This window comes from Danio rerio, chromosome 18 (assembly GCF_052040795.2).
Source record: "Danio rerio strain M-AB ecotype USA chromosome 18, GRCz13ab, whole genome shotgun sequence".
In the NCBI taxonomy this organism is placed as follows: Eukaryota; Metazoa; Chordata; class Actinopteri; order Cypriniformes; family Danionidae; genus Danio; species Danio rerio.
The window spans coordinates 47,363,273-47,381,217 of record NC_141038.1 but is presented as its reverse complement, the minus strand read 5'-3'; the positions used below and the strand labels follow the sequence as shown (position 1 = coordinate 47,381,217).

Sequence of the window (17,945 nt, the reverse complement as noted above, 5' to 3'; positions counted from 1 at the left end):
AGATAGATAGATAGATAGATAGATTTTACTTAAAATTCACTTTAAAGTTAGTTTAAAAGCCAGTAAACCAATTTACTTCATTTAACTGTTATAAGTATGCATAGTTTGTTTACTTAATTATATGCGATTACTTTCTTTTTTAAGTAAGATCAACTAATCAATTTTACAGGGATAAATAGATTATATAGATAGATAGATAGATAGATAGATAGATAGATAGATAGATAGATAGATAGATAGATAGATAGATAGATAGATAGATAGATAGATAGATAGATAGATAGATAGATGAGTGTAACTAAATCCATACTGATGTGAACATAATTTGAGTCAGGTACAAAAACAGAATGATTGGGGTGATAGGGGTGCAGGCGGCTGGCATGTTGGTAATATTCATTCATACACACACACACATACACACACACACACACGCACACAGTCAGTAGGGCAACCCCCTGCATACTGAAGCTCTGCCCTGCTGCTGAAAGGCTGGAACATTCCTGCTCTGACGAGCTGCTGAGCAATATGATCCTCTCTCTCTCTCCGAGTGTGTAGAAAAAGACAGTAGTAGTAGTAGAGAGAGAGAGAGAGAGAGAGAGAGAGAGAGAGAGAGAGAGAGAGAGAGAGAGAGAGAGAGAGAGAGAGAGAGAGAGAGTGTGTGTGTGTGGGAGAGAGAGAGAGAGTGAACGTGTGCAGGGAAAAAAAGACTGAGTGAAACAGTTAGACGAGTAGGGTTCACTTACTACGAACTTCACGGGGAACTGAAGGCTTGAGTACGTACTTTGACTCCGCGGCGTTCACGCGTCTGCGCGCCTGGAACAGAGAGCGAGCAAAGCGGCATATCTTTCCTCTTTTCCCCGTTGTTTTGCACTTTGAGCCCGCGTCTAATGGAGGGCCCCGTACGGATCTGCCATCGGGAGAATGTGTTTCGCTGCTAGTGTGTCCGGCTGCCCGCAGCTTTTGCCCTCCTGTGAAAGGTAAGAAACTTCGGAGAGTGTTCGCAGACATGCCAAGGGAAGAGATTCTTCCGCTGAACAGTGTGAAGAGTTCATGTATTCTCTTTATTTATTCTTCGCGAGACGCAGCGGTCTGCAAACACCATAGCTGAGGAGAAAGTGTAAATCACTTTTGTTTTGTTCTGGAATGTATGGAAATCGTTGTACCGTCATACTGAAGTGAGCAGAACTTTTAGATTTGAGGGTTGTAATTTACTCTACTTACTTGTAACTCGTCTAAATGTCAAAATGTAAGGTGTAAACAAATGAATAGTTTTGTTTTGCTTGCATAAAACAATAACTTTCCTCCCAAAAATATATAAACAAATCAAAACATTTCGATTGTTACAGGGCGTAATAAGAGAAGTGTGTAGAGTTTAACGACTTTAAATATATTTATAATGTTATTTTATAATGTTTTAACGATTTTTAGTGTATCAGTTTATGGAAAAAAAGTTTATCAAAGTTTTTTTTATTGCAGAAAGTTGACTTTTCATTAGTTTTAAAGTGTTTGAAGTGTAGAAACTACACTAAAAAATGCAGGGTTCCACACAATTCATTCACGTTGTCCCAGCACAAATTGATAACTTGACACTTTTAACAAATTTATGTGGCTTGAACATAAAAAATTAAGTTGTCCCTATGAAATCTCAAGAATTATGTTATTTCAGCTCATTTTAAATAAGTTTGAGGGGGCGAATATATATATATATATATATATATATATATATATATATATATATATATATATATATATATATATATATATATATATATATAGAGTGTAGGCTTCAGGGTGAAGTTTTACAGAGTAAGTGTATAATATGTGATAATTTTCCTTGGAGTGTAAAAGTGTGCTGAATAAAAGTTTCTACAGTATAAAACATAAAAAAAGTGGTTAGCATAAAAAAAAATAAAAATCAGCCTTATAAAAAAAAAGCCATTACACTTTTTTTCTGAGTGGATTTGATGTATTGTTCATTTTTCCTGACAGTGTTTTTAATCATAAATCTAACCCTAAGAACAAAACATGATGTTCTTGTTGGCCTAAGGGGCTTATAGAGTCATGTCAGAAAACATATAAAGATTAAACTATTTAAAATTGAGAGTGTTTTGTGTTGTTAGTGTGATCGTAAGCTCCTATAGTAAATTTAGGTGTTGAATGCAAAGACAACAGATTAAATAATCAGTCAAAACATAATATTCATTTTAGTAGCACTCATTTGAAGTGTCTTAGTTGACATCCACCCCATGGATTTTTAATCGTATGTGTTTATTAAGATGAAGTGATGATGATTACTTTAGCGCTGTTGGAACTTGATTATAGACATTTTTTTGTGATGAAAACAAACCCGACAATATGTGTTAGCGAGACCCCAAACACTCAGCTCTTTGAAATGAGATACCTGTGAGACAGAAGAGTTTCTTTTCATTTTTTTTCTACTGGAAATTAAATAGTTCTAGAAATAATTAAAGTTATAACAAAAATAGAACATTGAATGCAATGAAGGTTTTAATGTTGCATTTTAAATGATCTAAAATGAGCATTTGATCTCATTATTACACACTAGTTATTAGTATTTAGAGATAAAAGGTTTAGATTTAGCCTTAGCCACATTTGATAGACATGCTTATTTTATTTTAAATACACTGTAAAATTGCTAAGTTTTGTATTTGGACAACATAAAGCAATTAAGTTAACTTAGTTTTTACACATTTAAGTGGATTGAACATAAAATAATTAGGTCGCCCCCCAAAAAACCCAAAAATTGTGTTGTTTTACCTTATTTTGAATAAGTAGTTTGAACAAACATCACTTGCACTTTAAATGCACTGATTCGTGTTTTCAAACATAGACTGACAAAAATGTCTTAGAATTGTTGCAAACAATTTATTTGGGATGAATTTAAACAAACAAATTAAGTTAGCAGTGCTTAATTTATTCGTTTAAACGCAGCCCAAATAAATTCTTTACAGCCACTTGACTTAAAATTGTTTGTAAGTCCAAGAATCATCTCTGAATCATTTTTTCAGTGACAAAAACTCATATTTGTATATTATTTCAATTATTTAAATATATATCCCAAGAGTTAATAAGTCTTAGAATTTAAATAAACCCATTTGCATGTTAAACATCTCAAAATACTCAAGAATTCTTCAGAATATATTTAATTTTGGTTGACGATTTCTTCTATATTGCATGCATTCTTGTTAACTCTATATGCTTTTGGAGATGATTACTTTTTTGTGTTGCTTATTTGTATACTGATGTTTATGATCCCACGAGCTGATAGAGTTTTGTATCTGTGTATTGTTCCTCCCGTGGGCGTAATGACTCTTTTGATGTTCCGCTTCTAAAGAGGCGTAAATGGATGCCTACATGTGGCATGTGAGTGGCTTTTGTGCGATCAGAGAGGTTAGGACAACATGACTGCTGGGTAACAAAGCCCTCATGCTTTTCTGCTCGGGAGAGACTGAAAGATCGTCTCAAGATACCAGCACAATAAAAAAAAAAAGGTTTTAAAAAGTGATTTCCAGGAAAAGGCAAGTGTAATGAATGAACGTTTTAATTTTTCAGCACATTCACAGCTTTTTACCAAACCATGCATTTAGCTGGAGATTGCTATGCAGTTATGTTGTGGTTTTTTTATGGGATGTGTGAAAGACATAGAGGATGAGCTACTGTAGGACAGCAGTGTCAACTTTTATCATCATGTCTTATTTTTGTCTGGGCTGGAATGTTCAACTCGGTCACGTATAATCCACCTGTTGGCTCTCATTTTTTGATGATCGTTTTAGAATAAACAACAGTGCTGATGGGATAAACGTATGCTTATCGTCGAATCGTAATCACTACACAACAAAGTCTTGCTTTGCGCAGTTGGAGCTGTCTAATTTGTTTCCTGTCGCACTGGTTGGTTACAGATAAAACAATGTTTAGAGTTCATAACCGCAGTAATATTGGAGATGCACAACTGGGGTTGTGCTTAAAATGTTCTGCTGTGGTTAAAGTTTTCAGTTTTGCTCTTTCGGTTGTATTTTTGGTTTGGTTTTCAAGTGCCATGTTGAGTGTGTATTACTCCCCTTCTTCAGAAGAATTTTTAGCCTTAAGTGATATCAGAGTTAGCAGACGAGTAGAAACGTAATGTTTCAGTATCTTGACAGTAGCTGTAATGTTTTCAAAACATGAGTTATTTTGCACTGCACACATAGTTTTAGAGTAGACTGATGTCATAATAATTGTAACTAATGATTAAATGTGATGTTTAGCATTGGAAGTTAATTTAAATAATCAGTTTATTCATGTTAAGTTGTCTCACTGACTCTGTATGTGGGTCTGTATGTTTGTGTGTGAAATAACTTATTCAGTTTTGCAGTCGCTGCATTTGTTGATCTTTATTAAGACTTGTCTTAAACCTTTTTTTAAAATATACATTTAAAGTCAGAATTATAAGCCCCCTGTTTATTTTTTCCCCCAATTTCTGTTTAACGGAGAGAAACTAATTTCTAGAAACTGATTTATTTTATCTTTGTCAAGATGACAGTACATAATATTTTACTAGATATGTTCTAAGACACTTCTATACAGCTTAAAGTGACATTTAAAGGCTTGACTAGGTTAATTAGGCTAACTTGGCTGGTTAGGGTAATTAGGCAAGTTATTGAATAACGAAAGTTTGTTTTGTAGACGATAGAAAAAATATATCGCTTAAGGGGGCTAATAATTTTGACCTTAAAATGTTTTTAAAAAAATTAAAAACTGCTTTTATTCTAGCCGAAATAAAACTTTATCAGACATAGCCTACTGTGAACATTTTTTTGCTCTGTTAAACATAATTTGGGAAATATTTAAAAACGAAAACAAAATCAAAAGGGGGCTAATAATTCTGACTTCAACTGTATATTTGTGTGTATTCAAGAGCTGCACAATATTGTTTTAGCATCAATATGGTATGTGTGGATTTGCAGTAGTCACATCACTAGATATGCAATGTTGAGTCTGAATTATTGTTGACCAGCAGCTAAAGAATTTATTTAATTACTTTATTTATATAGAATTAATATAAGATTTTCTCACTTAGATTCTCACTTCATTTTAAATCAAAAACACGATTATTTTACTCCATTACTCCAATAAGGAAAAACTTTTAATTGTGCCTTATTTCTACTGGATTTAAAACAAAACAGTATTCTTACTTGATCTTTTTTAGATGTTTTTTTTTTTTTTTTTTTATAGATATTTGGACTTGAAACAAGACAAAACAAAGTAAAAAAAGCATTTTTGCATTGAAAGGATTTAATTTCTGTACCTGAACACTTAAACTCCCCAGAAAACGTCTATAGTGCTATTCAAGCTATCTTGTGAAACTGTATTCATATCGTTTTTAAATTTATATGTACTTTTTAAAGCAAAAACAAGATTTTTTTACTCCACTGGCAGATAATTTTGCTTGTTAGATTTTTTTTTTTTTAGATATGTGGACTAGAAACAAGACAAGCATGATAGAGATGATTCAATTTCTGTACCTCAACACTGTTAGACTTCCCCAAAAAACCATATATTTATAATATAACAATTAATTTATATAGCGCTTTTAAATTTATTTGTATGTTTTAAAGCAAAAACAAGATTATTTTACTCCACTAGCAGATAAGTTAGCTTGTTTTAAGGAAAAACTCTTAATTTTGCTTTATTTCTCCTGAATTTGATTTTATTTATTTATTTTTTTTAGATTTATTTTTTAGGTTTTATTTTAGATGGAATAGAAACAAGACAAAACATGATTGAGATGATTCGATTTCTTGAACACTAGTTAGACTCCCCAAAAAACCATCAAATTGAGCTATTCAAGCAATCTTGTGAAACTATGCATATCACAATATATATCACAGAAAAATAAAGAGTATTCTATTATTTATTTCTATTTAGTGTCATTTTAGTGCTATTTTCAAAGTTAAATAGTTGGAATTGATCTTTATACAAACTTTCATGATGACGTTTTCACCATCCCACTTTTTTTGGTAAGTTTTTAGTAATAAAAAGTAAGGTTTTCTGGGCCATCTTCCTTTGATGCTTTTACTTATAGTGGTTATTAAGCTCCCACATCTCAGATGAGATCTCCGCTTTTTTCTGCTAGTCGGATGTAATGATGCCCGTATGCATCCAGTGTTTCAAAAAGACTTTCCTTACATAGGGGCTGCACTTAGAATCGAGAAAAAGCGACGTTCCAGAAAGAAGTACCCTGAATATTTTCGGTCTCCAGGTGGGCACCCTGAGAAAACCCATACTCAGGCTGTATTTTGTACTGGAGGAGGAGGACAGATATTAATTTCCTCTTCATATCCTTTAGTTGAATGAAAACATGTTTCGGTCACTCTTTATTGTAAGGTATAATTCCTGCTATATTAACAAACCATTAACTAAGACTTTCAGATCAGAAAAGTATTAATGCGCTGCTTTTTAATATTAAGGAAGTCGATGGGTTTAGGTATTGCGTATACTGTAAAAAGCAATTAGATACTTTACTTTAAAAAAAGTGAGTAAACCTGTTGCTTTTAAAGCAACAAGTTGATTTTACTTAAATAAAGTCAGTAAACGTATTAACCTAACCTTAATAATTATAAGGCAATGAGTTTACTCTCATTTAGGTAAAGGCTTAGTCCCTTTATTAATCTGTGGTCGCCACAGCGGAATGAACTGCCAACTTATCCGGCATATGTTTTACAGCAGATGGCCTTCCAGCTGCAACCTAACACTCATTCACACACATACACTATGGAAAATTTTGCTTACCCAATTTAGTAAAGTGTAAAGTGTTAAAATTACAGAGTTAGATTTTGATAAATGAACACAATCAGAGTCCAAAGCTGGCAACGCAGTGGCGTAGTAGGTGGTGCTGTCACCTCACAGCAAGAAGGTTGCTGGTTCGAGTCTTGGCTGGGTCAGTTGGCGTTTCTGTGTGGAGTTTGCATGTTCTCCCCATGTTCGCAAGGGTTTCCTCCGGGTGCTCCGGCACAGTCCAAAGACTGAGGTGAATTGGGTAGGGAAAATTGTCCGTATTGTCAATGAGTTTGTATGGATGTTACCCAGAGATGGGTTGCGGCTGGAAAGGCATCTGCTGTGTAAAACATATGCCGGATAAGTTGGCGGTTCATTCCGCTGTAGTGACCCCAAATTAATAAAGGGACCAAGCCGAAAAGAAACGAATTAATTAATGAGAGTCCAAAGCTGCTTTGATCCAGTGTAAAATCAAAGAGTTACAGGTATTCAACACTTGATGGTGTTATTTCCAACATTCACTTGACCCAACACCTTAATAGAACATGAAAGTCATGCCATTTTTAAAGTCTTAAAAAGTGTTAATTTGTAAAAAAGTGTAAGTTTGTGATGATGGCTGTCCAGTGTTAATATCTTTTTGTTGATAAAAATGATTAATAACATAATTGTGATTTTATTTTTCTGTCTTTTTTTCATTCTTGGAGAATTGTCCTATGTAAGTAACTATCAATCGGGAGAATTATAATGTTTACTAGGTAGACTAGAGTTAAATTCTCTCTGTTAAAGTGTTGAATTTTCACTTTTTACACTAGAGTCGGAGAACAATCAACTCCCAGGAGAGTAGACCAGAGTTATTTTTTTAACTCTATACAGTGTAAATATAACTCATTTACAGTGTGGTACAGGTAACTCTCTCAAGAGTGTTAATTTAACTCTGAAAATATTGTGACGATCGGGTAACATGATTGCCTCACAGCAAGTAGGTCTCCGGTTCGAGCATGGCTGGATCAGTTGGCATTTCTGTGTGGAGTTTGCATGTTCTCCCCATGTTGGCACTTGTTTCCTCCTGGTGCTCCGGTTTTCCCCCACAGTCCAAAGACATGCAGTACAAGTTAATTGGGTAAGCTAAATTGGCCGTACTCTATGTGATTGGGTATGTAATTGTGATTGAGTGTGTATGGGTGTTTCCTAGTGATGGGTTGCAGCTAGAAGGGAATCCGCTGCATAAAACATATGCTAGATAAATTGGCAGTTCATTCCTCTGTGGTGACCCCTAATAAGGGACTAAGCCAAAAAGAAAATTAATGAATGAATGAATGTTCACTTATTTGACGTTGATTTTAACTCAAAACATTGTTATAGTTTTGAATATTGTTAGCAGTAGGAATTGGTACGTAAACTAAAGTGTTACCCAAGATTCTAAGGTCATCTTTTTGCATAACTTGCTAGACAGAGAGGTACTGATCTTCAAGTGCTTTTGCGATTTAGTTTCTTTCATGTTTCGATCAAGATCCTTAATGAAATGACTCGATGACATTTTGTGATTGCAAAGTCATGACCCATCAGTGTTCTTGCGCTAATTACAAGCATTTCTAAATCATTAGCAGGGCATCGGTTATCCAGTACAGACTGGAGCTAAACGCTGCAGTTCTATTTAGAGCGCTAGAATAATGTTTGGCCGTTTAGAGGGTTCTGGGTAATGATAAACACATGGGGCTGTTGAAAAGGTATGCTAAGTGGCCAATTTGAATGTAAGCATGTGTAATGATTCGGACCCAGTGATGGCCTTTCCAGTCGTTTTGGTGGTCTGTTGTAGTTTGTCGCAGTTTGTGGGCTGGAAATGCAACTTCGAATCAATACATGGCCAAGCACAAACCCTGTCTCGCGAGTGAGGACTATGCTTGTTGTGGGAGATCATTCCGGGCGGAAGAGACAGGCAAGTAAAAGTGGATTGAGCAATCGAGATGACGTTTTCTGCTGTTTTTTTTTTAATTCCATCCGTGTGTGTTTGGGCTGCGGGCAGGATAGAATGTAAATGCACATTAAAAATGAGTGATGAATATGTTTTAGTAGCTTTGAGCTGCAGTCTGGGCGTGTTAGCGTGGGAGACTTGAGCGAATGAGAGAAAGTTGGAGAGTCAATGAGGAGGCACTCTGGGTATATTTATGGAGTCATTCACTGCCCTGCCTCGATTGCCCAACAGATGTTGGGCAGCTCTTCGTTTTACCCCCACCCTGGACAGGGAGGGATAAGAGTGATTTTGTAGGGTAGTGTGGTTGATTTAGCTTGGGGCTATAATCTTTGCTCCCAACATCATTCCTAGATTAGCTGTTGAACATAGGTGGTTATTTGGATTAAACTATGTTTACATAGGGGAGTGTGCAATAATCGCTAAATAAATGTATATTGTGATCTAACTTTATATATATACAGTATTTCATCTTTTGCAACCTCTCTGTTGCTTAATTTTTAATACACGGAAAATATATGTTGGTTCCCTAATTCCGTGCGGAAAATACAGATGTGGTCACGCAGTGTGGCAAGCGTACCATTTCTCTGCATGCTTAATCAGCCCCATTCTGATTAGAGAAACCACCAAACAGATTTGCGGGTCATTTTAATTGGGACCATGACATCCGACTTCCAACGAGATAAAGAATGTTTCATAGAGCTGGAAGACTTCAGGATGGCACATCACACATACCATAACTGCACTGATAATGAGTTGGTCCACCACCCGGAATAATTGACTTTAATCCCTGAAGTGCAGGTCTCATTAGTTCGGGTTAGCTGACAGCCGTCGTCCTTCTGGAGTGCCGTAGGAACTGGAGAGGGATTACGGCTGGCTGCCAAAGCTTTGCTGTGCTTTAGGGCCCTGGTGGTGGTGATGGATAGCGTCCAGCAGCTATGTACATTGGGTGAATGGTACATCACACAGGTTTTGCTTCTCGCTCAACAGATTGTAGTAAATATTACTCTGAATAGATGATCCTAATACAATGGAATTCACTAGACGCCAAGGTCATCTCCCACTGGTCTGAGGCAACAATAAGTGCTCGTGATTTATAACCCATCATACTTTTAATGTCCTTGGAGTTGAACTAAATTATAGACGCATCCTTAAAATCTACTCCTTAGATTTTAAGCTAAATTAATTGTCACACTAAACCCTAAAGTTATGCTTCTGACATATTTATTAGCCAGATATAGAAATATTTTCCTCTTTTGCTTTTTCATTACACATTTCTCCAAAAACTATTGCAGGTTTTATCAAGACCATAGGAGGTAAAAGTTAGGTACAGTCGAGTGTACCAAAGCTGTTTTATAATATAAAAATTCCTTATATTTATATAAGCTTTTATGGACACTCAAAGTGCTTTACACATTTTTGAGGGGGAATCTCCTCATCCCCCACTAGTGTGCAGCATCCATCTGGATGACCCGACAGCAGCCATATTGCCAGACTCCACACCACACACACCAGCTGATTGGTGGAGAGGATTCAAAGCCAATTATGATATGGAGATGGTTAGGAAGCCATGATGGACAGAGGCCAATGGGCAAATTTGGCCAGGATGCCTGGCTTAAACCCCTACTATAGGGACATCCTGGGATTTTTAACGACCACAGAGAGTCAGGACCTCGGCTTCACATCTAATTTGAAAGATGCCACTGAGTAGTATAGAGTCCCCATTAAAATGCAAGGGGCGTTAGGACCCACACAGATCGCAGGTTGAGCGGTACCTGCTGGTCTAACTAACACCACTTCCTAGCAACCTAGTGTTCCCATGTGGTCTCCCATCCAGGTGCTTACCACACACAGCATTGCAAAGCTTTAGTGGGCGACAATGTCAAAGTTACAGAGAGCTAGCTATGTAATAGCTATGTAATATGTAAATTAATTAATTTCTTGTGATGGGGATTGTCGTTTAAAGAAGTTATGTTTTTCTTTGTGTCACACTGCAGATTTGTGACCTAAGAAGGAGTATACTTACATTATCATTAAATATTTAATTATTTAAAAAAATACCCCCTTCCCCCACTGACGTTTTTGCAATATGTGGGACAATTAGAGCACATTGCTTTCCCTGGGGCCATGTTTGTGGTGAACTTTTGAACTTTACTCACTGCTGACAGTTCCCACATTATAAAAAAGTAAAGCAAAGCCTGACCTTGTGCAGAATGTAGGAGGGTTTTCTGCATCCTCGGCACCTTCCTGTTTTTTAAGATTCATTTCTCGGAGAGTTCCTGTGCTGACTCTTCTTCACCAGATCCTGTTCTCTGTCCAGCCCTGAGAGCAGCCACTCCTCTTGTATGTTTTTTTTTCTTTTTCTACTTGTTTAGTACCAGCCCAGCTACACCACAGCTTTCTATTTCAAATGCTGCAGCTCAAAGGCGACATCTGACATGGGTTTTCTCTGCAGCCCAATGCCCAAGCCAGGCAACAGATCAGCAGGACTATATTAAGGCAAAAGTGGCCACGACTGGCTCCCCCTTGCTCCTGACAAACAGACTGTTTGTGTGGAAGGGCTGCACAACTGGCGGATCAGAGCCTGAGGCACTGTGGGTACTACTGCTGTGAGGCCTGTGGTTGCAAGTGCCATTTTGAGCTTCGCAATGCGGGAAGAGGCAGCCCCTCTGGGGAACGAAGTTAAATGGTCATTTATAGAGTCTTTTTCAACTGCTTCAGGAAACAGGAATTAATTACAGGGGTTAGCCCGAAGAAGGCCCTGCATTGTTATGCCTCTGACCCATCTCTTTAGAACGGCCCAGATTAGATTAAGATACAGGATGGGAGATGCATAATATTTATGATTGTGGGACAGACAAGCATCCTGGTCTGTGTCCGTAAAACCTCATCCAATGGCGCTTTGAATGAGGCCTTTTATAAATGTTCCCCAGCTGTTAAAACCAATGAGCCACTACTAGTAGATCCTGCGGTGGAAAGGTCTATCGGAGATGTTCTAAATGCAGGGTGCATTATTATTTGTAATTTTTAAGGTTATCTTAGTGTTATGCTGCATTCACACCAGACGCAGAACGCGTGTCAAGCGCAAGTGATTTACATGTTAAGTCAATGCAAACGCGCGAACAGACATCCTGCGGCGCGATATGTGCGAATGACGCAAAGTGCGGGAATGGCGCGGTGCGAATGGCGCTATACACGCGAATCACTTGAGTTCGAAAATCTGAACTTCAGCGGACATTCGTCCTGCGTTAGCCAATAAGAAGCTTGCTCTTGTGGGGGCGTGATTGTGACGTATCGCCTGTTGTCAGTGTTCAGTCCATCAAACTGGGCTAGCTCAGTCAGAAGCACCGCTGAAAGCCTCCGTCATCCAGGTTCAATTTCTGGAGGAGTTTATGAGTTCACAGAGCTGGATGCACCTCTTAAAGGATGTAGTGGACTCAGACACGACCCTAAACGTATCGAAGCTGTTTTTCAGTCTTCATAAAGCACATAAGCACTGTTATTTTCTTCGTAAAATCCATGTTAGCCATTTTGCTATGAAGCTAGAGTCACCGGGCAGACAGAAGCCCTGCCCATCATGTGAATCCGCGTCTGTTCTGAAGTGAATTTGACGCGCAAATGAAGCAGGGTTTGATGCGCGAATAAAGCGAGTAACCTCAAATGTTCACGCGGCTATTTACGAGCGAATAGCGTGATTTATCCGCGCGTTCCGCGTCTAGTGTGAACACAGCATGAAGGTTATTATTGTCATCATCTTATGCTACTGTTTTGAGCCTGCTCACACCATCAGCAGATGGCTAAAGCTTGAACTTGACTGAAAGTTTAACATGTTAACGTAATCTGACATGAAGCCAGTGATAGCAATTCAGACAAGCATGTTTGTTGAACTCACACCACACAATTTGTTTTGTTATTTTGGAAGCACTGGAAAACATGACCTCTTGGCTTGCAGAGGACTGCAAGACAAGACAGATAAACATTTAGACAACCTAAATAGATTCAGTCAGAGGCGGCGTTTGGAGTGGATATTTATTTCAGAGCCCTCAAGCTTGAACATACAAGGCAGAGAGTTGGCCTTATGCTTTTGAGGGGTTTTCAACACACTCAAAACGAATAATTCAGCCTTTACAGCCTCTTAGTACTTGTTTGTTTTTGTTCTGTGAGACTAATTTTTCAATTGTGAAAACCAATGCTTGAAAAGGCAGGTTAAAAAATAACTGAAGATGTACTTTGAAACTTGATACCATATTAATTTATCTTGGGTGAGTTTGAAGCATGTATCTAAGTGTAAATTTTATGTTTTATAATCTTTTTTTTGTGGTAGCATGAAAGTTTAAACGTTGTTTCTGGTCCTTATTATTTGCAAGTGATGATTTCAAGTTCTGCTGTCTTCTTGTTTTTGTTTTGTGCATGCTTTGAATTGCAGCTTCTGATATATATCCCTGCCCTGTGAGGGCTTTTGGTCACAGGCCAAAGACCTATCGTAGGGATACTAAGCAGGACCTGTTGTGTAGCTGTATGTCCAGCTTAGTTTCCATAGAGATGGAGAGGTGATGGAATCCAGGAGGGTGAGGGAGGACTGTATCTGAGCTGAAGCAGAGAGAGAGAGAAAGCAGAGATATGCAGACATTAGGTGGAAAAACACTAACTGCCTCTAACTTTTATGCAGCACTGAATTATCAGAAACTTGAGTCTGTTTTTATGTTTGCAAGACTTATTAGTGTGGACAGAGTGAAGAACAGGTCAAATTCAAACCGGCGTTTCCTGCACAAGCAACAAAGCTTAATATGTCTGGAACTTGTGCAAACAGCTAGGTCACAGCTCTGACATGTTACTCTTTTCTCCAGTTAAAGGTTTTGGAATTTGAGTGTGTAGCATGCATCGTAGATGTCACCCAATGCTCTGCTGACTGTAACCCCCGCACATACAGACTTGCTCTCATCCACCACTGCTTGCCTGATGAATCAGACACTCTTGGCAAAGCCTGCCTATCAACTTTGTCTCTCAGCACACCCTCTGGACAGACAGAACCGCTGTCTCTCCTGTCTCTAACATTCCTCCTCTCCATTAGAATTACCCTTCCTGTGTGAAAACGTCCCCTCGAGGGTTCTGAGTAACTGTGAACTCAGCTGGAAGGATATTCTGTAGCTTCCACAATGCTGTGGGTGTTGTTAGTTATGCGTGTTGCTTTGCCACAGTTTTGGCTGCTGCCCTTTGCAGCAGGATACCCTGAGATCCATTTCCAGTGTCCGAGACGACCCTATTGAGTTTCAGTCCTCTGCCTAATCCCTGTTGTTGAAAACCTTGGGAAACAGCCCCCTTACCTCTGCACCCCTCCTTTCTCACTACCTCCCCTTCCACACCATCTCCTCCTCCTATTCCCAGGCAAACAAGACGCCACAGAACAAACTCTAATTAAGAGGGTTCTTCTGTACTGTACTGGGGCTAAGGGTCTCCCTCCCACCCTGTCTTACCGAGCGATCTGTGTGTGGAGTGTTTGTGACCAAGGCCAAGCTGCCTGGGGCAGGAATTAGCACAGTCTTCCTGGTCTGAGGCCTGGCACTCATGGGAAGGAGGCGGAGGTAGACAGGGTTGCTGCTGAAACCCCCCCGGGATGAGAGTGGAGGGAAAGAGATGTGTGTGTTCTTGGTAAACAGTGCTTTGTTAGAAGTGACTGTCTGATCCCTGGGGCCTCTGTTCTCATTCCTCTCTACTCTCCTCCTCTCCCATCTTTCCTTTTACTGTTAACCACACTGCGGTCACCCAGGCTGTGCCCCGTCAACCTCGCGAGCATCTCACCCCAAGGTCACCTACACTCTGTAGACTCTGATATGATTTCCTGCAAACAGAGGCAAGTTGCGTTCTATGGCAGAGAAGGCCAGTCCTGGAAAGTAGAATCAAACTTTTGATGTAATTCCTCTCCAGACATGCTTATAGTTGATGGTTAACCTCTGTTGTGTTTTATTCTGAATAGCGGCTGATAAGGCACAACTGTAGTTTGATTTTCATCTCTGCTCATGGTAAAAGAAGTGCAGTTTTATGCTAGGTACTTCACAGATGTGTCTGACTATTTCTATCCCAGCCACCCCCCCCACCCTCTCTCTCTTTAATAATGTCTGCACCCTTTAATCACTGCTCAGTTCAGAGGCCCAGTATTTCCATTCATTAGTCCCATCTGCATGGCCTGGAGCTGCCCTCATTCCTGCCATTTGGACCAAAAGTAGCCTGTTATATTCCCAGTCCTACCATCCATACAGGCCTTGGTTCCCACTCCTTTAACTCTTCTCCCTTTCCTGAATTGCCAGGTCTTTCTGATTGCACCAAGTCAAGACATTGTACTGTCAGTTGACTTTGAGGATTACAAGCAAGGTTCACACAGTTTGAGTTTGTCTGTCAGGCATTATCTGGGGAAATGAGCTGAGGTTTGGCAAGCATCCATCTCGCTATGAATCCCTTTTTTCCACTGGCTTTTTCTTTCTCATACTATCTGCCTCCTGTCCTTCCTGTCTCACTTATCTTGTCTTTCTTTTATTGTTGGGAGGGGGGCTTACTACATCTACCTCTCTCTTTGCGTCTGTCATATTTGTCTTGCTTTTTTATTTTTGTAACCTATGCACTGCTATATTTGTTTTCCTTCACCTCTCTCTCTGTGGAATGTGTGGAGAGCAGCTTCTCTGTCAGCATTTGTGGGGGACGAGTGTGGACAGGTTTAAAATACTGAATATCAATCTCACTACACAGGGTCAGATCAGACTATCAGAAAAGACTTTCACTCTACCTTTTCACCATGTTTAATTGTGTCTTCCGTTCTGTTTTTTTTACATATTTCTTATTATGGTAGCCCCTCATGTTGTTAGTGCTTTGTATGCTGGTAATTTATTTGTGGGGTCTTTTTTCCATGTTTGTTCAGTATGATATTAAACTGGGAAGAAGGCAGGTGACTCTCAAAATATTGCCATTCATAGGAATGCATGTAACACTACCTGTCAGTAGGTTTCTAGTCGGAATGTTTATTTTTCCTACTGTCATCCTGTGTCATTTTCTGCTAATACTTCATCTGTCTTAGTTCAAATGTGTGCCAAAGAATTTAAGAAGAGGGTGTTTTTGTAAGCTATGTGCCACATATAGATTTGATGGTATCAGAGGCACCTTTATTCATCATTGATACTCCTTTCTGCACATTAAATAATTGCTGGAGTAGTTGGGACAGCATATTGCAGAACGTATTAATTGTAAGGACAGATGCTTATTGACATTTAACGGAAATCAGGTCTTCCTTCACTGCACTTTGGCAAAATCTTAGGTATGACCTTGATCTTGGAGAAGAAATAGAAAAGAAAAACAGTTTTTTGCTCTGACAACTGATAAGGATAGATTTATTATCATCAACTGCCTGTGGGTTTGTTTGACTGCTTGTGATCAAGCTATTTGGAAGCCTCTCTGTAAAACACTCAGTGTGTGTATCTTCTCTTCTGGCTTGATAAAATCTTCACTCAAACTTGTAAATGCAATACCAGAAATGAATGAGGCACGTAGAAGTCTTCCATACCAGTTGGAGGCTCTGGAGTAGTAAACTGGTCTAAGATTCATGCATGCCAATAAAATAAACTTTCTGATCTGCAAAATTAGTTTGGGATGGAAAGTGCCAAAGTTCCAACCAGGATCCATAACATGTTAAGCAAGAACTTTATTGTTTTACCATTTTCACCATCTAAAGTTTGAGAATGATTTGCTTGACTGATTCCTGAAAGACCTCTGTGACAAACGAGTCCCCGCATTGATCCTGTGGGCCAGCCTGACCTCCCGCCGGTGCCATACTCACACCTGCAGTTCTCCACGATGGACATCCAGCTTCACCAGCCTCCGGCACCTAGACTGCAGCCCTACACAGAAAGTTTGGCCAGAAGAATAATGGTCATGTCCATTGTTTTTCCCCATTACTTCATCAATTGGTGAAGTTTTTTTCCTCGCCACTGTCACCACTGGCTTGCTCAGATCGGGAATTGTGGAGCTGTGCTTCGCTGCATTTGCTCTGCAGTTTTGAACTTTCAGCAGTGAAATTTAAACCACACTGAACTAAACTAAACTAAACTTAACCTCTGAAATCTGTACTTTACTAGAACTATGTTAAGCTGCTTTGACACAATCTATATTGTGAAAAGCGCTATAAAAATAAACCTGAATTGAATTGACTTGCACACTAGCTTGACTAACAGCTAGCTAGCCTCAACCATCATAGAAATAAATGCTTGTCTAGGCTGGTCTTAGACAGGTAAAAACAGTGAAAATCCTCTGTCAATGATTTACTAAAATAACACTACAAAGACCATTAAATGTCAAATTTGAGAGTTCCAAACATCGGGCCCTATCATACACCTGGCGCAGTGTGGCGCAAGGCACGGCGCAGTAGTCTTTTGGTAGTTTCAGCTTGGCGCAAGAGTCGTTTTGAGGCGTTGCGCTACGCTGTTTAAATAGCAAATGTATTAGCGCTCATTTGTATGCTCATAGGCGTTCTGGTCTAAAAAGGAAGGCGTTCTGAGGCGGACCGCTGGGGCGTTGCTATTTTGAGAAACTATAATAGATTTTTCATTAGACCAAAACTAACCCGGTCTAAACTCCGGCGCAGAGTTGCGCCTCGCTTACACACTGCTTAATACGCACAGTCATTATTGTTAATTTATTCGTTTGCTAGAAATTAGAACTGAATTTAGAAATAGTTTTGAAACAAATCTTTGCGCTTAACAAACGAAATTAATTATTTATAGGCTAATTGATGTCTGTGCTTAAAGATTTCCCTATCCAAGAGCGAAAGTGAAAGTAGATCATTTATCTCTCATTCTCACGCAGTAGATGCTCTGTTTAAAAGTTTTCTGTTAAAAAACTGTTAACTGTTTACTGTTCGCTTGTGAAATGCTTATTTTTTTCCACTTAGACTTACTTTGCATCCTGTAAATAGCGAATGCGCTCTTGGCGTGACGCAGCTGACTCTTAAAGGGAATGGGAGATAAGACTCTAATTGGTTTATTCTCAAAACACACCTATAACTCATTAAGAAAATAAACTCAACCCTTTTAGACCATGCGCCATGGCGCAAGGCAGATTTCCCGTCCTTAAATTAGCAGAAACGCGTCCTGACACTCCCTGAAAGCGTTTGCGCCCTGCGTTTTGCGCTCTGTGCATGGACCGTCAAAATAGAGCCCAT

At 38.9% G+C, this 17,945-nt stretch overlaps 1 protein-coding gene across 1 annotated transcript in view; it reads left to right on the top strand.

The window, feature by feature from the left end:
• The first annotated feature begins 835 nt into the window (after positions 1-835).
• Positions 836-17,945, top strand: part of cdon (cell adhesion associated, oncogene regulated) — a 77,986-nt gene continuing 60,876 nt past the window's right edge. Inside the window, 1 exon segment of the mRNA NM_001081628.1 lies at positions 836-977. The gene's annotated coding sequence lies outside the window, so the exon portion shown is untranslated.